This window comes from Lepisosteus platostomus, chromosome 7 (genome assembly GCF_059453375.1).
Source record: "Lepisosteus platostomus isolate fLepPlt1 chromosome 7, fLepPlt1.hap1, whole genome shotgun sequence".
Classification (NCBI taxonomy): Eukaryota; Metazoa; Chordata; class Actinopteri; order Semionotiformes; family Lepisosteidae; genus Lepisosteus; species Lepisosteus platostomus.
Window position 1 is genome coordinate 51,882,803 of NC_142617.1, and position 26,049 is coordinate 51,908,851.

General features: G+C 45.2%; 2 long non-coding RNA genes across 4 annotated transcripts; one reads left to right on the plus strand and one right to left on the minus strand.

Annotated features, from left to right (window-relative positions):
* Positions 1–2,406: 2,406 nt before the first annotated feature.
* On the minus strand, positions 2,407–8,899 carry LOC148659173 (uncharacterized). The gene is made up of 2 exons (XR_015940343.1): positions 8,304–8,899; positions 2,407–5,596 (listed from the first exon to the last, which is right to left on the minus strand). It is a non-coding gene; the product is annotated as an uncharacterized LOC148659173 (long non-coding RNA).
* A 301-nt stretch (positions 8,900–9,200) lies between these two features.
* On the plus strand, positions 9,201–25,544 carry LOC148659174 (uncharacterized). 3 transcript variants are annotated; one of them, XR_015940340.1, is made up of 3 exons: positions 9,201–9,326; positions 13,502–16,736; positions 21,950–25,544. It is a non-coding gene; the product is annotated as an uncharacterized LOC148659174 (long non-coding RNA). The 3 variants fall into 3 exon arrangements; XR_015940341.1 differs by having other exon boundaries at positions 9,273–9,326; positions 13,415–16,736; XR_015940342.1 differs by lacking the exons at positions 9,201–9,326; positions 13,502–16,736 and adding an exon at positions 21,175–21,781.
* Positions 25,545–26,049: the final 505 nt, after the last annotated feature.

The window sequence follows — 26,049 nt, forward strand, 5'->3', positions numbered from 1 at the left end:
GGTTGTTTGTCGTAACGTAGTGGTTAAAGAGTGTCTGGTTCTACTTTTGGGGGGGACTGCTTGTTGGGATGGACTGTAAGGTGGCAGACAATGCCTTACCGATAGTGGAAGTAAACAACAGGGAATGCAGCTCCCTGATGCCATCCGTCAATTCTGAACACACAACAACAGGAGTCCGCCAGCTCCCCTGGGGGCGGAAATGATCCCAGTCTGCGCTGCATCTCCCGGAGAAAGCGCTTGAGTGTCCCGCGCTGTATAACGCAGGCATGCCAGCCAAAAAACACACACACTTAAGAAATGTATTAGCCTACAAAAGCAAACCATCATCAATCTATTAGACTTGCTTTTAAAAGACTAAAACACCTCTTACTGGAGCTCCACGGGGACAGCTACTCACAAGCCTCTTTGTGTGAAGAGGGGTTAACCCTGTGCAAGCCAGTGTCAGCCCACATCACGCGCTGAGATGATCCTTTATCTGCTGATGACCTCACTGGGGAAATCGCTGGTCCTGTATTGGTCCTGATCCAGAAACGACCACTGGCTGCACTGACTGGCTCCAACTGCTAGGGGGAGCCAGGGAATAAGCACAGCAAACTCTCGGTTTAATGGACAAATGGGGGGAAGGGGTGTTCATTAGCTGAGGACGTCCTTTACATCACAGATGATGTTTTTTCAGCCCCAAATCACACTGCAGTATGACATATACAGTAAAATATTTCTGGATCTTTTGACATGTTTTTTTAAAGAATTGCAATCAGCACAATCAATGAAAATTGTTCCTGTGCCTTTTTTATCATAAATATACAAGTCATTTTTTTTATCATATACTCCTTATTCCATGAGTTGTACGTATACCGTATACAAGCAACTGCCCTCCCCCTTAAAGGCACCATTGATAATCCTGAATTTTAGACTTATGTAACATTTATTTTATCCTTGTTTTATTACTTGTGCATTTTACGTAGTGTGATCATTTTAGTAGCATTTTTAATTGTTTTTTAAAAGTTCACACAAGCATATGAAATAGCTAAGATAAGCCATTTTCCTACGCTTATATGGTATTAGACCTGTTTAAAGGTGTGCTGTACAAAATACATTATTTGTTTCATTTTGCATTACATTTTCATTCATTTCAATATACGTTACTGTATTGTAATTGTTTTTTGGAAATGCATAAAGTAGTGTGTCATGTTTATTATACATTCTTTTATATAAATAGTGCCAAAATTATTTAGGATCAGTTTTCAGTACTTATTTTACAGCATATTTTACATTAATGTTATTTGACAACTCATTTATACTTCTATTTCTTCTTTTTTATCCTATTTTTGAGAATAAACATGAGTCTATTTAACTGGACAAGCTACCTCTTTACTGGACTATGTCCGTTATTGCAGGGAAAGTCGTATTTTTGCTTTACCAGACAAAATTCCCCTTTACCAGATTTTGTCTGTTAATTCTGAAGTCTGTGTCACCAACTTTTCATGAAATAAACGGACTGTGGCCCTTTGCCTTTGCTGCCTCCCGATCTTCTTTCTAAAGAAAGGCAGCATGGTCTTGTGCATGGGGCTGGTTGCTGGCTGTCAGAGGCCTGATAAGGAATGGAATTTTTCAAGCAAAAGTAGACAGGCTGATGAATCTGAAAATTGCCAAAAACCATATATTTCTCTTTTCTAGAAGACACCCATGGACATGAATGATAAAAAAGACAACAGTAAGATCCGATATAACACTAAGGCTTAGGAGCAGCAGAAAAATTGCAGGATATTAAGGAAGAAATCATTTTAAACTGATCTTCAGCAAATGTGTTATGGACAGTGCAATATGTTAGTACAAGTAAACATCTTAGGGGAACCAAACTAGGAAGCTTTTAAATTGAGGCTAATTATATATTCGATTAATTACAAGTGGATAATTGGATTAATGTACCAGGGAAAAAAGTTTGAATTTCCGACCAGTTATCTTTTTTCCACCATAGTCCCATGGTCTTTGTTATGGGCAAGGTTAATACAGTATGAAAAGCAAGGTTAAGGCAACAAAGCTAGTTTTCTGCTACTGTTTGTCATTGCATCAGAAATAAGTGTTTAATTGAACTGGTGATCACGTGGACTATCATGTGAAAACATCCTAGAATAAAGATGTTTAATTTGGGTCATGCAATGTCCCACAATAGAAGCATTATTGTTCAACTTTTCTTAAAAACATAAAACTTTTAAATGGCTTTCGATATTTGTTAGTCTCTTGTCTGAACGTAACGGTGCATCTTATGGAAGTAAACCTGTAGCGAATCCCTAGGGTATCATAGCTATAAATCGTTAAAATTCGATTAGTTTTTGTTCAAAATCAAACTGTTGCAGAAAATCAATACATTTGAACCTTTTTTAATGAATCACCGATAAAGGCTAATATGCTTAATCGGCATTTATTTATTAAAGTAATTCTAAAGATAAATAGACATTATTAGACATTATTAGCAACATCCCCTGGATTTAACGAAGGTTATTTTATCAATATTTTCCATGCATTTTATATGCTTGAACAGTGCACATATATAGGTTGTAAACTGCGTTCTGTATAAACCTGTTAAAATTTCATTATAACTCTACAGCAGTACGTTTTGTCCCAGTAAATCTCTGATTTACGTTTAATTCTGAGTAACCTTTCCGGGATCAGTGAGGTATAAAAGAATTTAATGAAACAGAGCTACATTTATGAAGAGAACATTCATATTCATTAGCAGCCCACATTAACACATCACACCGCTGACAGCTTGGTAATGCATGTTTTATGATGGCAGTTAATGGTACACTAACAACACTGGGTAGCTATAAAACTGCGATATCATGCAGCAGAATGGAAGCCACAAAAGCACAGTGCTGGTTATTGATTCCCCCCTGTGTCCTATTGATCTCTGATGTTTTCATCTCACAAAGGGCTGCTAATCTCGCTTGTATCTGTGAGACTCTGACAATGCAGCTCAATTCCTCTGGCATCAATAGCGGTGGAGCTGTATAACATTAAATTTCGATCATTTTATTTCACCCACCATGAATAAGCTAAGTGCTTTCTGGCCCTGAAAGAAACAGTTGCCTTCCTGTTAATTCTGTTTTTTTTTCAGTCTGCATGCATGCATGAGATTTCAGAAGGAAGCACACTTTTGCGACTGAGCAGCAACATGCTCGTATGGAAACCGCCAGGTTTATTCAGAGCTTTGTGGGGGGACAGCAGTGCTGCCTTGGTGGGTGAGGGAGGAGTTTTGGATATGGTCAGGTTGGCTTCTTTATGCTGAGAGAATACAGCTCAGGAGCTCACTCAGATGTGGAGCTGGGGCCCAACTGGGACTTTCCTAGGTAAGGCTGAGCACTACATGGGGACCCCTTCCCTATTGGCCTGCTTAGTCACAGCTGGAGGTGCTCATGGTCTGCCTTTAACAGGACCTTTTAATACAGGTGGCTACTGAATAAAAATAACCAGGAAGAAGAATGCAGTGTTACATGCCCTGAAGCTAACAGCGTTGAGTTTGGAGCCTGATAATTGAGCATTTTTACCGTAAACAATGATAGACTGGCTTGGGAATTGCCTAACAATGCCTCATTACTAGTGTACAGTTTTTTTTTTTGTGATAACACATTTCATCAAGGAAAAGAAAAAAAAACACAAAAGAAAGAAAGAAAACACTTATTAATTTGCGAGAAATGGAATTAGCGGAAGCGCCGCGTTGGGAATTCTAATTTTACACTGCACCCATGTGCCTCCTGCTCTGATTGTAAATGGAGATTTGTCACACTCCACTTGGCCTGCTCCCCGGAAAGCTGCCGCTGATGAGCTGCCGGGTCCCACAGGAGGCCCTTACCGCCGTTTTGATGTGAAAGACAAAAAGAGTCATCAGTGGCGGCCGTGAGCGAGAGCGATATTTCACGGCTGACACCGGGGAACGCAGAGAGTTTGGCGCGGGGTGGGGGGGGAGGGGCAGATTGCCAGGCTGAATGCTATTCCTCTCCAGGATGCCTCCAAGGGATGTCGGCCATCAGCACCGCGGACAGTGTCGCTTGGCTGGGGGCGGTGACGTCCCCAGCGCCGCGCGGTCTTGTCCTTCGAGGCAGAGTGGAAACACTGTATCGGCTCCTCGGACACGTGTGCTTTTTCACCAGCGCCGGCCGGACGTTACCCTCCGTGACATTTTGAAAAAAAACAAAAACAAACAAAAACAAAGAAGAGGTGTCGGTGGAAAATACAAAAAAAAACACAGGAAAGTGCTAGTAAGCAAAGAAAGAAAATAGGCTCGGCAAAAGAAAATGATCAAATAAAGCCACATAATAAATGGTTCTCTGTAGACTTGGTTTGTTAATATGTATTTTGTCTGTATACAACATGGTAGGCCATAATTAGGCCTGTGCTTCCTTTTAGAGACAGGATTCAGTGTGTGATGTCAGCACAGGACTGGTGTTTCCTGTGGGTGTCGAGACAGGTCTTCAGCACCCCGAGAGGCTCCCTGTCTCCACCCTGACCTCCTTGGAAGAACCCTGCCCACATGCACGCCAACAGAGAAAACGCAAACTGCCCCTCTTCAAAACATCCTGCCTGGTAAGCGCGCCGCGGCAGGCTCCGATTGATCTGTTATCGGAAAGGATGCTGTCAGCCAGGCAGCCCACTCGCTGCTAAATCAAGAAGCCCTGCTAGAGCGTGGGCGCGCAGATCACCAGGGCCCGTGACCCCAAAGCTGGCTCTGAGAGTTGTGGGGGTGCCCAGGGAGGACGGGGTGCAAACACATGGACCCCGGCCCACCAAGAGGTCGGATGCCCAGTCTTGAATTTGCCTTTTGCTGAAAGAGAAACCTGAATGTTTCCTGCAGTCAGCAGGGAGATGGAAAATGGAATTTCCTCACTTGACCGAGGTCACTTACCGGAATTACGTGCGTACATTTTTTTCTTGTAAAAGGCTGACATGAGCATTTTTAACACGTAGTACTCTACATTCTGTTTAATATGGGAGTTTCTTAAATTCATATCACAGTGCCTGGTGTCAGCATTGTTCTAAGGTATTAGAGCACTTTATTGTGAATAAAGACGTGAGTTTCACTTTCAGCAACGTATTGACGATGTGATTGAGTGGCTGCAGACATAGATGGCTGTGCAACGTGAGAGTGTAAATGACTTGTTACCGTGGCAACGCCAGCCGTATATCATATTGATCACGGTTCATTTCAGCTCTGATTGACTACGCTTTACTGGTCTTTTACTGCAGTATTCCACGGCAAATGGTTACTCACTTTTTTTTTTGCTTAAGATGCTTTCTGCATTTCAGCATGACTGGTGTGTAAATAACTGTCGATGAACTCAATTCCATTTAAAACCAACATGATACTGTGTTTAATCCTGTTTTGTTCAGATTATAATGTTGTTACTGGTGACTGGAAGCAGGAGGCTGTTCTGGAGGCCATCCTGCTCCATGTCTGCATCTTACAAACCTTAATTGATCACAGGCTACAGGCTCATCTTCCTCTTTTGTTTTCTTATTGAGAGAGTGATACAAGTTTAATTCACTCAGTCTTGGCGATAGGGATCCTGATCTTTCTCACAGCGGGCTGACAGCAGTACTTCAAGGAATTAAAAGGATTAACGGGTTACAGAGCACAGTGATAGCCTTAGGGATGATGAGGGATTACAGAGTAACAGAGATTATCCTGGAACTGGAGCTGAAGCAGACAGATGTGGCATCCGAAGCAAAAAACAGAGTGGAGACCCCTGAAGATACCCTCCAGGCCTCGGCCCCCACTACAGCCATCTTCCTGCAATAATCCACCCCCATCCAAACAAACAAATCTGTTCCCTGGCTCTAATTTGCAACAATTTCATTGTAGTACAGGCAAACTGCTGAAAGCTATGATGCTATTTTAACATCCCTCTCATGTGTTTGAAAGCATGTTTGGAGATGCAATCAAAGCATGGCGTAATCATGTATGATTTCACCCGTAGTCCCCAGAATGATATAAATAAAACTTGGGAGTCTCCAGGTTTTTCAGATGAAGAGATCCTTAGATCTCAGGTCTGACAAACAAGGTCAACAACCATGTCTTCTTAGTTCTGTCATTGCAGTATTTAAACCTGCCTGTGTACACAACTGGTACACCAGCTAATGCCCCCTGCAAGAGAGGTTCTTCATTTGATGAGTGAGAGAGGACAGGTGGGTTCTGCAACATCTGCACGTCAGAACCCAACAAGGCCAATCAGCCATTGAGAGTCAGGCGTGCACCATGCCAGAACACAAAAGCTACCAAAACTGAATGATGAGCAACGTTTAGCAATGCTGTCAGATTCTGTCATGTTTAGATGTTACATTGCTGAGATGGAGATCTGCAATCAATTCACAATCAGCGTCATTTTCTCTGGGCTGTATCTAAAGTTGTACAACCATAACAAAGTTCTACCCTTAATGTGAAAGAAAAATAAAGAGTTTGAGGAATTAGAGGCTCACAGGAGCTTGTCGATCCTCCTCTGCCCAGTGACACTCGACGTAGCTCCTGTTCTTGACTGGGTGTACAGTAGCTCTTCCCTTGGGTGGCCCTGACGTTCATGGGTCTGGGCGTATGTGTGTGGGATTGAAGGAGGGCATCAGCATTTGCTGCTGGATCTGGCTGCTGCATGATGACCCAACCATACCCTCTGATCCACAGCCAGCTCCACATTGGCAGGCACAGATCCCTTCTGGTGCTGACAAGATGACCCAGCTTTCGTGTTCCTGAGCATCACTGAGCTTTAGCCTTTCAGTGACAGTACTTTGAATCACAGGCTGGCAAGCTCAGCTATGAAGGGTGTGCCACATGACCCTTTGATGTCATTGGTCAGTTTCCTCCATCCAATAAGACCCTCTGAATTCAAGGCAGCCACTTTAAATGCAGGTTGAATACATGACTGGGCAGTGCTTTGAATTTTTTATGTAATTGGTAGTTATAGAGCTTCAACATGAAACAGTTCTCTGTGTTTTTTCTTCCTTCTTTAGACTTTAAAAGTTAATAACCAACAAATATATATCTGTAGTAAATGCTAATTGTCTATTCTTCAGAACAAAATAATGGCGATTTTAAATATACAGTATATTAATTTAATAGTGTGTGTGTTATGTTCTCTTTTCTATACATTGAGCAAGCTTGGAAAACGGAACTAAACAACAAAAGTGCCATAGTGCAAGCCCTTCTTCAAAGTCGTTAGTAGCACAGCAGGTTTCTAAGCAGCTAACCGAACTTGTTCATCCCTGACAGTTGGAGGAGGTGAGACACAAAGGTACAAAATGCACATTCTGTACTGCACACTGCTAAGTGACTAAAAAAGGAACCAGAAAAACAAACAGGAGATAAATTCCTGTTATCACTCACAGTTGAGACAGAGCCACGTGACTTGTTTCAATGCCTTTTTTAAGCGTGCCAGTGTTATCTCACAATTACAGTTGTGGGCTGAACAGTAGGAATATATGCTGACTCGGAAAGTGAGCTGCCGCATCTCGAGAAACCCCACAAACCAAAACCACAAGCAGCTCCTGCAGCAGCTCAGCCTCCGCGCCTCAAACTGCTTAAAGATGTGTTTTTTTTTTACTTCAAACACTAACAAGCTGGAATAACATTTCCCTCGGTGTCTTTTTCTTGACATCTCGCAACTGCTTGCAAGCTGATGCAAATCAGGAAGCCAAGATTTCGAAATGATAGCACTTTAATAGATCCTGGCTGCCTTGTCTGGAAACGGAGTGGTGGTGTCGCTTGCGACTGTGGCTTTTTTACATGTGCAGGATGTAAATAGCTCACCTAGCTGTTTTTGAAGAGCATGTGTTGTCAGTTTATACAAATGTGTGAGACTGCACTACATAAGGGCTGCTAGTTTTTTTTCTTTTTTTCCTGCCTGCAAAGACGGCTTAATGCTAGGTAATAAAACTTCCTCCTGCCCCCCCCCCCCTTCTCCCCCCACCTCTGAACCCCCTCGCAAACTTTCACACACATTACCCGATGGGGCTGGATGTTGTCATAGCGACTCGGCAAATATCATCGCAACGGAATATTCTGTCTCCTTCTCCTCCTTCCTCGCAAATGTCAGCCATTCAGAACTGTATCATCTGACAACGCCAATGCGAAAGCGTGTGTTCACAGAATATATATTTTTTTCCCTGTTCAAGTGCTGGAATTGTGCACAGAGCTGACAAAATATGCTTCCAATGTGCAAGAGCACAAAATGCAAATGAAAAAGGCCTGAAAACCATCTGGAATCTAAACTACCAGTACACACCCACTAGGTGAACAGAGGAAAAATTCCTCGTACCATGTCCGAAGTCCACGCCGGTTCTCTTCTGACGTATATCTGAGAAGAAATCGCCACCGAAGGATTCTCAGAGCTCTGCCACATTAAAATGAGCAGCCTCTGTGGCTGGGATTGCTCTTATTCCTATTTGTGCTATTTGCCAATGGTGCAAATATCAGCCGTCCTCATGACTGTCTGAAACAGTCACTCAACAGTACACTATAAACTACAATGAACTATATAGACGTTTCAAGACTTTATATTTTCTTTGTTTCTTTACTCTGTCTTGTAGACCCAGGAAAATGGTGTCTGTGTCTTCTGAGGTGAGCAGGAGAGGAAAGTCCAGGCTCCCTTCCACAGGGCCTCTCGCTGCTCACTGATGTGTGTTAGTGTCCTTATCTGTCATGCCTCAGGCCTGCTATCTGCTGCGTGGCTCTTCAAGTGTCAAGGTATTTGCTAAACAGGAAGCTTGAGTTGCTGTACAAGTAGTGAGTTCCTTATCTTGCTATCTGAAGTGTGTGGAACCATATGTGTGTCTGTAGGACTTTTGTACTTATTTATAGAAGCCATCTTTTACAGAGAGAGGAGTTAGCACCCAGCACACCGCACTTACGTTATAATCGGAGTGTGTGGTGCGTGCATGTTGACAGCAAAGTGTTGAACCAGCAGTCTGCACCCGCGGTAGCCCTCTCTCTCTTTCTGTCGGGTCGGGAACATGAGAACCTCTTCAGCGCTCTGCACAATGTGGTGGGGAGCTGCGAACCGCATGGAAGGTCACATGGCCACAGCCAGCGCAATATCTCTGAATGGAACTGGCGCTTCCTGCCTGAGACGGGCTGTGGGTGGCTCGCTCGCTGTCACCACAGCTTCGCCCCGGGAGGCGTGGGGACTGGAGGGGGGGAGGGCACAGCGCCCTGCGCGGCCAGGAGCTGTGTTCACACGCGACTGAAGGCGGCCTGCGCCACGCAGCCCTGCGAGAAAGAGAGACGGGGCCCAGGCTACCGAGCAGAACTGCACGACCGCTATGCAAATGGAGTGGAAACAGTGAGTGAAGATTCACACAATGGGGCGAGGTGTCGTGTCGGCTTGTCATTACTCAAGCGGTGCAAGAAAGGTTAAGCACTGAGGCGCGTCTTCCGTTCGCTCTGCTACAGAAAGGTCTCGAGGAGATTGGGCGACACAGGTGACCCGAAACAGAATACAAAGCGAAACTTTTTAACTTCTTTTTTTTGCTTGAAATCCATCTCCGAAGGAATACTTAAAAATACAAATGTAGCAAAACACTCATCTGGGGGAGAAAAACAATACTTCTGCAATGTGGTTGATTCTCTAAATTACAATTTTGATTTATTTCAGTGATAGTTTTGCACTTTGAGGATAGCTATTGAGGCTGTGTATTGCCACAAACATGTAAGGGCGTGATTGGTAGGTCAACAGCAATAGTTTTTTTCAACTGTTGTGCAGACTTCAGGGGCAGAACCACTGTAGTTTTCACGGCTGCAAAGGACCTCCCTCCCATAACCAGTAGGGGTCAGTGTTCTCCGCCACAGCAGTAGCCCACACTGAACACTGCAGATATGGTTTAAGCTCTAATAGGCCTCAAGCAAGATAAAAGTGAGAGATCAAAAGACCTCGTTGCTGCACATCTTAACATCTGACCTTTCTTTTTCCATCTCTAGGCATAATTGAAACCTGCAGTCTCATGAGAAACTATCGGTTAATTGTTGCAGTTAAACTGTGGCTTTGAGCTTTCCACACTCTGCAGCTGTTGTCTTATTTTTTATATTAAAAAAATTACAAATACATGTGAACAGAAGTCACTTGGAACATTGTGCCTTTCCACTCGGAAGTGACTTAAAGAACCAAGAAGCTCTTCGCTACTGAGGCAGGAGAGAGCAGAAGGATGGGGTTTTCAATGAGCTCACAGCAGAACAGGCTACAGGAGTGGCCATTTCCCAAGATCATTAGCCTGTATGACTTTTATCAAATACAGTAGAACAGGATAGGGCAGTAGTGACTATGATCGATCCAACAGATACCAATTAGGCAGAGCAGCATGCAGGGCTCAGTAATTACAAAAGCCAGTTGTTAAATATTGATCAAGTGTAACTACACATTTGTACTACTGCCCTCTCGGTGCCCTTTGTGAGACCAAGAACCTGGTGCTGGCCTCACCAGCATGTATGGTACAAGATGAGACCTCTGCATTTCCATGCACTTAACAAAAAGACTCCTTGAGTATCCCCTGCTTCTCACATGGCCCTAAGCAAACACTAACTCTTACCAAAATCCTAACTGTAACCCCAAACCTAAACAGATATTATTGGAGGCTCTAGATTACACCTCCACCAGCCCTGGTCTTGGAGAGCCCCAATCCATTTAGTCCTGTGTGACCTGTTTCTAAAGATTAGAAATGGCAGTAAATTACAGATCAGTTAATCAAGCACCCTGGTCAGTTGAGCACTGAATTTCTCAATGTGACAGATGTGGTGTTATTGACAATTACATTTTTCCAGGTCTTTAGAGAATGATACTTGAATGGTGACCCCAGCAACAGATGTTCAGATACTCCTGGAGATTTTTTAAGTGGTCTTCTGGTTGACTGAGCTGTGGATGTTTCCAGGAATATCTGGGGAACATTTCAGCTCCAAGTACTTTTTAGTACAGCAGAGTCAGTATAAAGTGTGCACACCAAAATCCCCTACTGGACAGTTCAGTTATGGCATCTTGACCATTAAAGTGGCAACCCCAGCCTTACCATTGCAATGCAACTCTTTCAACTATGTAAAATTGACCAGCTTGACAACAAGCAGAGACCAATAGGCATAAAGTTTGAAGCGGTTTCAATTAAAACAATCTGACAGTTGCCCCTGATTGTGTTACATCCTTTACAGAAAGTGTATCTCTCTTATCTACATCTGTTCTCTTAAAACATATTGCTATTCATAACACTTTGGACCACAAAAAAGATTTGACCACAATCAGTCATAGTGTTTCATTAGCACACAGAAAAGAAAGTGATATCGGAATGTGTTGGGTTGGGGACAGTTTACGTTTTGATCCCTGGTTTAGTATTGTAGCATTCTTCAAAATTTGAATATGGTCATCTGTTAAGGAACAGTAAATCTGATTTCAATATTAGATAATTTTTATGCAAAGAAAAAAAAGCATAGCATATTTTTTAAGTCATTATGCCTCTCTTTAGAACGAGCTCAAACCAAATCAGACCACCCACTTTGATACCGGTGGATCAGACAAGAATACTGTGGTCTAAGTTAAATGAGGCTTCTAACCAGATTCAGTCTTTGCTTTTATTAACCACATAAGAACGATTTTGCATCTGAAGAATATTGAAGGCTCCACGTGTTTACTCTATAAAAAATCTTGTTTTAAAATATTGAATAAGTGTGTCAAACATGAAATTATTGCAACTGATGGAAAAAACCCCACAAGAAAGGACCTAGGGATTTCTTCACAGATGAAGGAGAAGGAATGGTTACTTTTTAAGCTATATGACTGCATGCAACTTGCTTATTTATTTATGTATTTATTTACTTATTGATGTTCCTGTACATTCAGTTGGTTAACCAATGCAGAACTTCAAAAGACTGCCAAGCTCTCTGGTAGGCTGTGCTTCTGCGCCACTTAGCACCCCATCAGCAGCTCAGGCCTCTGTGAGCGTGTCAGTCTTGACACTCCTCCTGAGCGCTTCACAGTTCACTGATAGTTTAGGGTTAAAAGTGGATTTCTATTGAAGGTGAGAGGCAGAGAGCTCTGCATGCACCAATGTACCTATCTCAGATGTAGAGGGCAGATACAAGGTGGCGCAGGAAGAGCAGACGTTCTGACTAAGCTGACAATATTAGGTGTTGGCAAATCAAACACTTTACTCTGGGTGGTGTAGCCCTGGAAGATATCAAGAGCAAATTCAAACCATAAAGGACAGGGGCTTGATGCACAGTACATTTTACAGAATGGAGAATTCCAGCTGCGGATGTGAACTGTATCACTGGCGTACATCACGCCTGGAAATAAAACTCCTGCTGTGTTGCAGTTGGAGTCATTCCAGGTTCCCTGAGCAATACAGTCAGCTAATGATACCCGGAATGGATGCAACAGCAGGCTTTTTCCCATGCAGGCAGTGGGGTGTGTCGCAGCATGCAGCGTGGGGCCAGCCTGTGGTTTTGTCCAGAGCCTTCTCTCTCAGTGGCTCGGCCTTTGCAGAAGGCAGTGGCCCTGAAGGAGAACCGGGCTCGGGTTTACGATTTCACAAGCCAATAATGAAGACTCTACACCTCATGGCTTTACATGGGGATTGTAAAAATGGTCCCTGAAACCTCTGCGATTGTTATTTTGAACAGCAGCTCAGTTGCGGTGGTCTCGCTGAGCTGAAGAGATCATTCCCCAACCCACAGCTTTCCCCGGCAAAGGTGCAACGACAAGAACTGGCCACACGGGGCCCAGGAAAACAAACAAAGCAGACGCAACGATGGAGACACTGTCTGTCCTCTCCTCCTCGTTTACGACTCCAAGGCAAACGCGTTCACAGCCCAGACTATTAAAAAAAAAAAAACGCCGGAGAAAAGCAAAACAACAACAACCAAAGCAATCGTTTGTTTGACGTTATCGATTTTAATAGGCAGCTCGAGCATTTGTGCTGCTTGGGGTATTTTTACTGTGGGAGCAGTAAAATAATGGTCGAGAGCTGGGCTGGAAGTTTTCCATGTATTCCAATCAGAATTTATAAATTGCTCCATTACCTTCATTTCCAGTGGTTACTCTTGGTACATTAGCAATTATTTTCACAGGGGCCTCACTCATAAAACCAATAATCTTTTGATTTAGTGCCTTGCAGCACAGCACACCCAGCCTTGTCTGTGAGTCTCAGTCAGCAATCCATTCATCTTGCCAGCTATTAGCTTTACTTTTGCTGGGCAAATTGATTTTTTTAGTTTGCCGAGGAGATCAAGGAAAAATGGGTCACTAGGTATTTTTAAGTGATTTTTTTTTTCCTGCTGATATATAACAGATTTTGTAGCAGGGCCCACGCGATTTTATTTGCTGGCTGTCACTGAGCCATCAGTGTTCGTGTGCGGATACATCCCGATGTTGTGCATTCTGTTTCGCTGCAGGCTTCCCAGAGGGATGACAGCTAGTGCCTGTGTCCCTCATGCTGCCGGTGTCTTGACTGGTCTGCTTTTCCCCTACTTTCGCTCTAGGAGAAGCTGTTTTCCCGAGTGACGGGGGCCCGTGTCCACCCTGCCAGAGAGTGAAGAGGAGCTAGGAGGATCTCCGCTCTTATGACCTCGAATGACCTGCTCAGCTCCCAGTGGATGCACAGTCCTCTGGTTTCTCAGCTACCAGGGCAGAATAATGATAAGCTTAGCTGAAACCACTGAGCACTTCTAAGGTGTTATCACACTTATGAAGAGTGATATATAAAGAGTCCTGTACCACACTCTGGGGTGTGTGGCCCACTCCCCCTTGAAGGACCACACTTAGAGTAGTCCATACCTTGCTCCCTAGCCATGGCCCTGTTATCAAGTGAGGATAAGGTAAAGGTTTATTCCAAGCTGAAAGGAAAAGAAAAGAGAACATCTGGGCTGTGGAGCCTGCTGTACACCTACACCTCAAGACAGCTCCACAGCCGAAATGTTGTGTCTCTTTCTTTTCCTTGCCTTTGCTTTCAACACGGCATAAACCTCTTGCTGCTCCTTCACGGCCTATCCACTCGAATTAATTGAGTTAAATTTAGAAATAAATTGAAAACTGAAAAAAGGTTTTGGGAATCCACTCCTCTTTCTCCTGAGCCCAGAAATATGTGAGGATGTGAGTGCTGGGACGCTCAAATACTAAAGCCTAAAGCCTCAAAAGGGATCAATAAGAATGCCTCATGCCTGCTCCCCAGGATTAAAACTGTTGTTAGTTTCATCATTTGTTCCAATGTCCTGTCATGCTTGTAATATTTGAACAGTTTACTGGGTTTATCCCTGCCATCTCTCAGAAGGTCTTGCAAACGCCTGGTCACTTTCCTGTCTGACCCGTCACGTTGTATGCAGGCAGGGGCACCTGTCTCTTCTGCAAGACCTGTTCAAAAGGGCACACACAAAGAGCCAGATGTGTGTGTGCCTTCACAGAGCTTTTTAAAATCGGACTATAAGACTTTGAAAGTGCATAAGCAATAATGGTATGTGCAAACAAAGGGGGAAACTGAGAGATACAGGTAATAAATTATTACTTATGGTGGTGGGCAGGGGTAGAGCTAACTGTAGGAAGGAAGATGAGTCTGTGAGAAGTGTGAGACTTTGGGAAGGGGATATTTTGTCTTTCAGGCTGATCTTTGATTACAATAAATAAAAAGCAGTGGGAGATGGATGGGTTGTGGGGCAGCAGACTGAGCTGGAGCGCCTTCCCAGCATCTGCGTATCTCAGCTCCATCATCCTATTAGCGAGGGGCTGTTGGAGTGCTGGCCTGGGGAATAGATACAGATTACCTCATAAATCATGGCTCCAGGGACAGTCACAGCTCCCCTCCAGAGCACACGAGTACAGTGAATCGGTTACCGCACCGACAGCTCGAGGAGGCGTCCCTTGTGCCCCGTTTGTGTCAGCAGACTGTCACCTTCTGGAAGGACTGACCCCACTGCCTATCAGTGCAGTTCAAGACGAGTATGGAGTCCAGTGTGCAGTCATGGCAGTCTGGGGAAGGATAAGGCCTGCTCTCTCTTTCCACCCTAGCTCTGCGCTTGAGGCCTGAAAGTCGATAAGAGCTGCGGATGGGAGTCAATCCACCCCTGAACAGAATCAGCCTCTGGGCTGTGTGACAGACGAAAAAAAGATCATTCTGCCAGGACTCATTTCAAAATGGTGTTTGTTGTAGAATAGAAAATGGAAAACATGTTGGACTTTTCCTCGGCTGTTACACGTGCATTTAATGATGACACGGTAAAGAAAGTCATAAGAGTGCAGGAATTAACTTGATGAGGAAAAACAGAGGGCTTTACTAACCCTTTAACGAGTATTCTCCAGCACTCCCTCACACACACAGTGCTGCAGGAACACAGGCCTGGCTGTGGTCAGAGACTAACCACACTGTAACTACAGAGCTGCGCATGTTTTCCGTGGGTGGGATAAAATAAATACCCCCAGCCAGCTGTCTGTCTTTCTCCAGATGTTTGTCATCTTGTGCCCAGCTGACAGAAAGGGTGGAAAAGTGCTCTTTGTCATTGTAAAATATATTTAGGGTTCTTTGTTTAATTTTTCCTGGTTTATGATCCTCTAAAGCAAACATCTTTAAGCCATCTATTTTTTTAATGTCTTGAGGTCTGCGAACAGGGAAACACACTGTGACAGAATTTAAACAAGCTCTGTTGTTCTCATTCTGTGCAGCACCTCTTGGACAAAACATAAAAACAAGAAGAACAGATTAAAGAAATGACCAAAATAAAAGAGCAATTTAAAAAAAAATGGTCAAACTCTGGGAAATACACAAAAAGGTTTGTTGTAAGGCTACAAGACCTGCCTTTCTTAAAACTGCTATTAGTCTTTTTGACCTCAGCACCCCCACACAAGTTCATTAAAATAACCAGGGAAAAACCCAACTTTGATGAATAACATTATCACACATTTCATCGGAGGAATCACATCACTTACAAAAGAGCAAAGTAAGGTGATCAACTAAAAACAAAAGACGTGCACATGGACCTCAAATGTACTCAAATTTACTGAGCTAAATTCATAACGAAGCTACAGTATGATGGCCTGTAGCCAGTTGGTTTCATTGGTTCGAACTTGGCCTTTCTTCAAATGTGTGAATCCCTTGTCCTGTCCAGAATATGAAATCACTGTGAAGAAAAGCTAAATCGATTGTGTCCTGATTGAGTTAAAGATCCCTTTTTTTCTTTTTATTTGAATTTGTCAATGGTTATTGGGCTGCTGATTCTGAAATCTGAATTTGTCTAGGTCGGGGCAGGCGAGAGGCAGAGTTGTATGAAGAAAGCCTGCCTTCTGCACTAAGCAAGCTGAAACAAAGCATCAGAGAGAAGATAATATACAGAATAGCAAATGTATTGAATTAGAACTGATGTAGCTATTTTCACTGTTTTGATCTGTAAAACAGATGCTCATAATTCCAATAGGAGATGATGTGTCACTGACACCCTAAGTGAACCCTTCTGTGTGTGGGGGTTTAGAACATAAGACAAACTACGAGCAGGGGGAGGTGAATTTTGCCTTTATTCTCCATTTTTATTTTTTCAGTAGCTAATTAATCCAAGAAAACCATGCAGATGTTTCTTGAAGGCTCCCTTGGGAATGGGCTTTCACAACATGCCTGTGTCGCTGGTTTCAGTCTCCCATGAGCCTCTGCGCAGAGAGCACTGGAGCTGTGCACCAGCTACACGGAGCAGCAGCTGCTGCCCTGCGACGTAGAACCCCAGGCTGGAAAGTGAGACGGTGGGTTGTCAGGAGGGGTATGGGTTTCGATAGAGGGCAAGAGGCTGGCTGTTGTGTAAGACTTGCTGAGAACACCCTATAATGAAAGTGGCTGGAGATGCCTATCGGGGAACATAGCACAACCACTTCTGCTGACTCTGTGGTTCCTGAACGGAGGCTTGTGAAATGAGCACAGTTGTTTTTCACAATTTAACCTCCTCCTGTTGCCCTAGTCACATCATCTCAAATACATGCAGATATAGGTTTGGAGTGAACGTTTTTCTGAAACACTCATAAAGCGCAACGTTTATGCTTTTTTTTAGAAGGGCGTTACTTCAAATTGCATTTAAACTTTGTAGCTTGTTTCCACTGATTTAGCAGAAGAAGCACCTGTGTCTGAATTCATGCTTCAGGCTTCATAAGAAGTCCACGTTCCTAAATCTACGAGGTTATTTCTTTTTATGTGAAATTGAAAAAAAACCATCAAAATATAGGCAAAAAAATTCAATAAACAGAGCTTGGACTGCTGTTTGGTGAAACCACTCGGGCGCCATGAAACGCTCTGGCTGTGCTTGACCTCACGGCTCCCTTCAGCAAGGCTGCTCGATTAAAGCGGCACAAATCCATGTTGTCTCAGAGCTGCCATTCCAGCTGTGTATTGTGTGTCTTTGTGCAAACAATGGGTATCAGGTCGGATGCTTCTGTTACGATGATCTGTGATCGCAATTCTGTCAGAGTTCAGTCTGCGGTTGAAGTAATGTGCAAAAAGCCATATGTCTGCGAGGGAGTGTCACACTTCCTGGAGGGGGTAACAACATCCTGAACCACTAAACCCGTTCGCTGTTCCCTGATTGCGGCAGGGCGACATGATAATCACGCTGGCTGCCCATTTAAAACTAGCCCGGCTGCTTTGAAGAATCGCACGAAAATAAACCTCACGCAAGAGGGGGAAAAACCTGGCCATCTCAGGATGCTTGCTCCTGCTCCGTTGTTCATCGTGTTTTCAGTTTCGTCTTTCGAAAACGAACGTGTTTGGCAGCAAGATATGGTTTGCATTGCATCCATCAGGATGAAAAGAGGAAACAAGAGAGCTCAGAGGGCGGTCGAATAGGGTCAGATAACCCCGTCCTGTGATGACCGGTGAGTATGAAGACGCAGGTTGGGGGAGATCCATTGTTTTATAGTCATTAGCACTGAACCTTTGAAGAAAGACACCAAAATCCACGACTGAAAAGCACTCAAGAAGGCCAGCAGGAGGCATGAGTTTCACTCAGTGGTCCTACAGTCCTGATCTCTGCCGTGGAGCAGGTCAGGTGGCGGGGGGCGGTAGTCGCGGTGAAGATTAGACTCCCGATTGTGGCATTGACTTCCACTCTTGGTAGAGTTGTAAAGTGTCCCTGAAGGAACACATAAAAGCGAGGGCCCGGTCAATGGTTTCCAGTGGGGCACGGAGCGCCGCTCCCCTCTCGCCACCCCGGAGCGTCGCTGCATCTCAATGTGATAATTGCCCAGGCTTAACCTTTAATCTTTGCAAATTACACTGGAGAGTGAGATGAAAAAGCCCTCGGCCGAGCTCAAACATGTCATTTAGGCTTTCCATGAGGAAAATAGGAACCAGGCCAATTTTTCCTTTTTCCTTTTCTTTTTTTAAGTGTGTGTGTGAAGTGCAATGCACAGGAAGCCGGCTGCTTTGTTCAGCCATAATTGAAGATTTGTATAATGACATCAGACAGAGAGTTAGACTGTCAGCGATGTCCCTGAGGTATCCGCGCTGCCAACCTAGTTGACGGCAGTCACCAGCTAACCGTGCAGCACGCTCTCGTCGCCCTCCCCCGCGCCAGTCTGCTAGCGATTAGAGTAGGGTTGGACTGGGTGCTGGTTTGCTGGAATGTCAGAGGGATTTGTGCTGCTGATATGCTGCACAAAACGAAAGAAACGTGGAGGGGTAGGGTTCTGCTCCTCGCCGTGACCGCAGCCTGCCCACACGGGGGGACGGGAAGATCCGTGAGACACTTGGTCCTCTTTTCCCCTCTCTGAAGGGACGTGCTGCTTCTCCCTTCCCTCCTTGGCCATAGACGGCCATGGCTGTCTTGACGTAGGTGGCCCTTCACTTTGGCTGGTCTCGAGCCTTTTTAATTTTCCAGCCCTGCTGTCTTTAATGGCGAGCACCAACTCAAAGCTGTGTTAAATGTAGTTCAGTGTAAAATCATATAAACTCCTAGGTAGACACTGTATTCCTGTAACCAGCCTTGCACATAGCGTGCAACCACAGTCTTTATTCTAAAGCTGTAATCTTAGGTACCACTTACGCCACCACTTTCAAAAATACCATGTTATGAACATTGCCTAATTTCTCCCCTCTATGTGGCTACAGAAACCCGAACATTTAGCGGCTTCTTGAGTTTATACTTAAGAAGAAAAACCATCACACACAAGGGTTATAATTACAACTCTCTAAACATGAAAAGTGTCTGTTTTTATTTTTTGACACAAATCCCATTTTCTTTTTTTCTTTTTTTTTTTAACGGCTGGGTCTGTTGTCTGCAGCGTAAACAAACAGAGCAGGCTGGTGTAACCTCGTCTGCAGGCCCCAGCCAGCAAGCTGTGCGGCGGTTTTGGCGGTGAGGTGAGTTACACAGTGAGAAGCTGAGCTGCGGTTTCCTGCAGCGCACAGTGAACTCTGTGCACACTCACTGCTCTCTGGGCTCTGCTCAGTGGGGAGTTTTCTAGTCACTGGAAAGACAAGACCCCTGTAAGACTCAAAACACTAAGGTGCCAGATGCGGAAGTGCTTGTGTCTGCTCTCGTTTGTGATTGTTCATGTGTTGTGGTAGCGTTACGTCTGTGTCAAGACCAAGCACTGTTAAAAAAGTAGGAGGGGGGTTGAATTTAATAGAAAAAATTACTCTTGGAACATTTTCCACGGTCATCCTCTGCCCTTCTGTTTTTTTAAGTAGTCAAATTAAAACCCTGAAACCTTACATCACTGCCATAGATTGCAGACTGCAGCTGAGCTAATGAATATCACAGCTGACGGATGGTGAGCAACCTCTGATAATTCCTTCTGTCTTGGGTATCGCTGTGCAAATGCCTCACATGGCAAACCATTACTGTTTGTTTATTTGTGGGATGATTCAGTGACTCACTGGATTGGCACAGGAATAAATAAACCACATGCAAGCAATCCGACCACATCAGGTCGCGACGAAGGCTGCAGACAGAAAGGCTCCTAGGTACAATGACGTTGGCAAGACAGGACTCCAGAGGGGCTCAGCCAGTGAAGGCACTTGCCTCAAGTCTAGGTAGTCCAATAGCGGCGGGTTTGAGTCTGGGACATGTCATTAGATGGCTGTGACCTGCATTCCACAAGCAATGATGTAGGCTTCTTGGTAGGGTTATGGTTCTTGGCTCTTAACTGGAAGGTTGTGGGTTCAAATCCCCACTGAGACAAGTGTTGTGGACTTGAGCTTCATGCTCTCACACTTCACCCAAATTCCATCCATCTCTCCATTTTCTAACCGCTTTATTCAATACAGGGTCGAGGTGCAGCTAGATTCTATTGTGGCAGCATTGGGCACAAGGCAGGATACACCCTGGATGGGATGCCAGCCCATCACAGGGCACACAGACACAGACACGCACACACCCACACCAGGGCCAATTTTACCAGAAGCCAATGAACCTGCCAGTATGTTTTTGGACGGTGGTAGGAAACCAGAGCTCCTGGAGAAATATTATGCGAAGACAGGGAGAAGATAGAAAGTCCACACAGATGTCATCCCAGGAATTGAACCCAGGGCAGCAGAGCTGCAAGGCCTCAATGTGCCAGTCACCAGTCACCAGGTCTGGAGGAACCTGTCATTCCTTCTTCTTTCATCATGTGTACAGGGGCTGTTGCTGTGACATCATGGTCGATAATTCCAAATTGAACAGTTATTGAATATAATCAGTGAGTTTTAAGTTAAAACAAACATTTAAAGGGCCAGACCTTGACCTTGCAGTGAACCAGATAGTGAATGAGAGGGATGTTTCTGCTCTGTACGTGGAAGGACCTCACTGCCTGCTGCCTTGCTTGTACTGGCTCGGTACGGCCTGCTCTCTGGTCCTCTCCTCTGCTCTAAATGTTGATCCAGCGACGTCTTGATCAAATCCCAGCCCCTTGTACCCACAATACGCGCACAAGCAAGAGAGCCAATCCCCTGAGCTATCGAACTGGCTATGTGAACCAATTGGTTTGCAGCGCCATTCAGGCTCCATGGGTCATCGCACAGGATAAGTCCAGATACAGTGGGAAGAAGGTGCACTCTCTCCCAGCTCAGCGGATTTGCAGTCATTTATTCTGGGGGACACGGATAAGCGTTCGAGGCCAGGAATCAGGAATCCTGTTTCCAGCACTGCTCTTGTTTGCTCCTTCGAACAACAGTGGATGTGGATCATCTGTGGAGCAAAACCTTTGTTTGGCTCAGACTCTGAACCTGAAAGACGTAGTCTCTGTGGGCTTTCTAGCTTCACAGAGAAGAGTCAGGAGCGAAGCAGAAGTGAGCCTGCTGCAAACTCTGCAGGAAGGCCTGCTCGGTTTCGTTCTCGGATCTTGGAGAGCTAGGCCAGTCTGTGGGGAAAAAAGCAGACCTGCAAGCTCAGGGACATCCGTGAAGCCCCTGCAAAGCTGCTGTATTGCTGTTTTTCACTGGGAAACCTGCCGTCGCCTCTCATCGCGGTGCTGCTCCCAGCTGGGGCAGGCCCGTGTCGTCACTGTCACCTGCCGCGGCTCGGCCCCCGCCAGCCCCCTCCCCTCGGCTTTCGAACGAGGCTCCGGCTCCCGGGGGGAATGCAGATGAATTCGATTCTAATTACTGTTTGCACGCTGTTGCGCCGTGCAGCTCCCCTGTTATTCTGGCGAGATGCTTTTTGTTGTTGTCAGCGGTGATACTGCCGCGCTCGAACGTGGGCCCGTCACAACGGCTCCTGCCTTTGCGGAGTCCACTTAACATTCTGCCGGAGACAGGCGGAGTGAATGGATGTCATTTTTTACTCCCCACTGGGGCTCTGACACGCACAAACAGCTTGGTAAGCAGAAACCCGAAAGTCAAACCTGCTTATTTATTTATTCAGCCTTGCAAAAAAAAATTTTTCCCTTTCCAGACAGATGCGTCGGGGTCAGGACTGCCAGTTTTAAGTTTGGGCCCCTCTGGGGACTTTGTGGTTTTTGTGTGAATTCATCGTTCTGTTTTTCAGACAACTGCAAGAGAAGACGGGGCTGGGCCCTGCGAGGACAGAAGAGGAATGGAAACGCGTGTTCTCAGTTGCTAGCTTTCAGGTTTCTCATCACAGACTTCTTTTTTTTGGGGGGGGGTGTGATTTTCCAAGTGAAATTGCTCGGAGCGATTCCGAATCAGTGCTGCGTCTGAATTGTTCCGCTGAAAGACGTTCCTTTTCCGACAGTTTGGACGGAGGACCAAGCAGCTCCCTTCAATCTTGACTAATAACCATGCGCAGCGTGTTTTTCTGCATTAAGGGCCTTGAAGGCTTCTCTCAGACAACGCTGATCTGCACCGCAGGTGTCTCTCCGCCTGCGGTCACTTTCATCCGCCGAGACGCTGCTGGGGCCACAGGGTCGATCTCGGATTGACTCGGCAGTGACGCACGCCGTTCGGAAGGCGGCCGCTGCCGATGTGAGCGTGCACCTCGGCGTTCTTTCCGAACCCACCACATCCTGTTTCTTCTGCTCGCTCCCCCGCCGCCGAGACGACAGGCTGTGCGGGGGAGAAGCCAGAGGGACAGCGACGGCGGCGGCGGAACTCGACAGCCAGATCAGCGAGAAAGGCAGCAATCAGAGCTGGAGCTCACCTGCTTAGTGATCCCTCATTCACTGCTGCGGCTCCCAGCCCAGCTAAAGCAGAGGTCAAGCTGCTGCTTTGTGTTTTGTTTTTATTACGGACATTTATTCTGCCTCTGTTCGCCAGTCCCGGAGATCACTGCTGCAGAGCAATTACCGTTCGGCCGCTGCTCTCTGTTACAGCTCTTTACGGTGTTGTGGTAAACGCCTGCTGTAAGTATCTATTTCACAGCAGTGAGATCACCAAACAAGGGGAAAGAAAAACAAATAAATGATGATGGAGCTAGTTTTGACTTCCACACGCAGCTGGAGAGTATGGATATATCCTCCTACCCTAAATCATGTTATTGCAGCCACAGGAGGCCATCAAGAAGCAGAGCACACCATAAAGTCAAGCGTTCAAGGCTGAAATTGTGTTTTGCAGAAGGCAGACATGCTGCTGTGGGTCTGGAGTGCGGGGTTGACAATGTGAGATACAGGGAAGGGGCAGCAGTACAGGGTCCACAGCCCTCAGGCCAGGAGAGTGACTCTCCGCCTCCATACCCTGAGGTGAGTGTTCATCCCTGCACCCCTTTGCTGAAATATCTTCTCCCACGAAAAACGAAAACCATGGGCGATGGTGTCTGTCGAAAAATGTTGCACACACATTTTTCAGCAGTGTCCCCAGAATTCCACCGAAAAATCCACACCATCCACTATTAAAGTGCAGCCTCTACCTGGGTGAAGTGTGGCAGCCAATCTGAGTCAGGAGCGCCGTTACACAGCAGATCAGGTGGAGAGGAGAGGAATTACTTCATGAACTGAATTAAGAGAGAAGCCACACTCAAAGCATGCAGGCTGTCTTGCTGAAGATGCCATGTTTAAAAGCAAATGGTGGGAGAAGATCTTCTCCTCTAAGAAAACGAGGCTGTGTGTTAAAGAGGCGAAATGGTTGCAATTCCTCTGACAGCCCTACTTCAGTACGAGGGTTTCCAGAAGCTCCGCGGATCTTGTGCTAAAAGGATCTGTCTTCAGCTTACATGTGTCGCACTTGGCACAGCAGAGCAACTTCAAGCACTTGATAATGCCACTTACAAGCATCAGACACCATCAGATCAACTTAGCCCTCTGGTGTCACAGTCATTCACACAGCCAGCCGGAGACTTCGACAGGCCTCGTAGCACGCTGTAGAGCAGAAGAGCTGCGGCACATGAAAAAGAAAGGATTTGAAAAGGAGAAAGAGTGCATTACTCATCCCTGAGAGCCCCTCTACCCGAGTGGAAATGACAGCTGATCCTGGGAGCTGGGGTTGCCTGTCCAGGCTTTAACTCCGCAGCAGCACTGCAGCAGACAGGAGCGGAGCGACAGAGGGGTGGGACTGTGGGAGAGACTGGTGCAGCCTGAGCGGGAGGGTTTTGTGGAGGCACGCTGGACGTTTGCGCAGTAGCTAGTGCCACTGCAGCGAGGCAAGAGGGAAAGGAGGAGAAGGCAGCGCCGTTGCTGTAGAGACAGAGAGGCCCAGATGGCTGGAGGCTGCCTGTCAGTATAAGGGCCGGGGGTCAGGCCGCCAGCTCTGGACCTTCCTGCAGACAGAAAATGAAACTCAGGGTCAGAACCCCGCTGTTATTGTTTTTTTTGTTTGATTCTGCGTGGCAGACACTTTTTTCCTCAGCTTGTCCTACTTCCTGAACGCCAGTAAACTGACCGAAAGGGTTGTTTTGCATTGGAATACAAAAATAAATAAGATCATATTTCCTTAAAGGCACCCAGTAGGCCAGGGCTCTACTCTCCTGAGTGCAGCATTCTGGCAAATCTCTCAAGCCTCTTCAGCTTGAGCTTTTCCAAGGCCTGTAGGAACCGTGGGACCCCTGTGTTACCTTGGCTACATGGCTCCAAATCAGATTAGGACCTCCTTCAGCTAAGAGCACACGGTATTGGATGAAAACTCGCTAAGTGCCTCTTCAAGGAAACTGAATTAGTGTGTTGTGCAGTGATACTCTGGTGAAGCCAGCCCACACGCCTTCAACACGCTGGGTTTCCAGTGTCTTGTCTCCGTACCATAAGAAGCCAAATTATTTCTTTTGTATTATATTTTTCCTAGCTGACAAATGTGTGCAGCTTTGAAAAAATGCACAGTGGTCTCCACTGTCTTCCCTGTCTTTAAAAAGCGATTGCCCTGCGATGACATGTACGGTCATTTAGTTTATCTCCAGTATGAGTATAATCCTGAGAAACAGGCAGAACTTGCTGTGTTTTGGATATATTTTAGGAGTGTCCTTTCCAAGGGAAAATAAAACTGTGCACCACAGTTCATTAAATAGCCTGCCAGAAGTGGTATTGATGTAGTTCTGTTCAATTACTTAACAAGATCTAGCTCCACTAATCTGAATTCCTGGTACTGGATGATGCTTTATATTTCCCAAACGTGAGGTCGAATATTCCCTGATCAACACTCTACCAGTAAATGTGATCTTGGGGTGAAACAAAGAGATTTATGTGGCTGTGGAGGGTAACTTTTAATGACATCATTTCCCTTTTGTTTTCTGGCACTCTGGATATCTCAGATGTGGATGTAATCATTTGTCTCTTCAAATTATCCCGAAACCTCTGCCGTTTATCACCAGCAAGACACCAGCAATTCAAACTGTTTGGATAATAGCAGTATATAAAAAGGCATAATTAATTTCATAGCTTGTTCTGCTTGTCAGCTACCAGTCTGTCAACCTTCTGATCCAATATATCTACAGAGAAGCTGTGTGTCTTTTCACTAAAATGTTCCTTGTTGTTTCTCTGCTTCCTTAAGATTTCATGATGTATGTGAAGCTCAAAAATACTGTACGTGGGTCTGTGATTGCAGCGCAAAAGTATTCAGAGTATTGTTATTATCCTTTGTTATTGGTTTTCAATATGTATTTAGGAGAATTACCTATCATGATGAGTTGGAAAAGTGTCAGAAAAGCATTAGCAATTGAAAATCCAGACTCAGAAATTAAAATAAAACACATTCATGCTGAAGTTTTTTGTTCATTTTTAAAATACCAGAGATGAATTAAATATAATTTAATCCCATTACCCCAGACTAAATATACAATTTGTTTTAATCTTGCCGCCAGTGCTGTTTATGATAATAGCCGGTTGCTGCGGGCTTATTTGAAAGACGTTTGTAAGGTACAAGAAGATAATGAGAGAATTATTAAAAGAAAGTCAATTTAGATCTTCATTGGAAAGGAAAAAAAAACACGCAGAGACTTGGCTTCACACAGGCTTATCCTTCCTTTCTTGATTTGCAATTCATCTGTCTCGCTCCCACCCTCTCTGTGCCTGTGTCTCTCTCGCTCAAAAGATGATATTTATGCCCCAAGGAACTTGGCAAACACCGATCTTATTATTTAATACCCAGATAATCAGAGGTGCTGTATCAAATGCTTTAAAAAGGTCAGAAAAGAAATCTCGCCTGCCGAAATCAATGACCTGTCAATTAAAAATTCCAGGAAAGGCACGTCTGGGGATGATCCCTCCG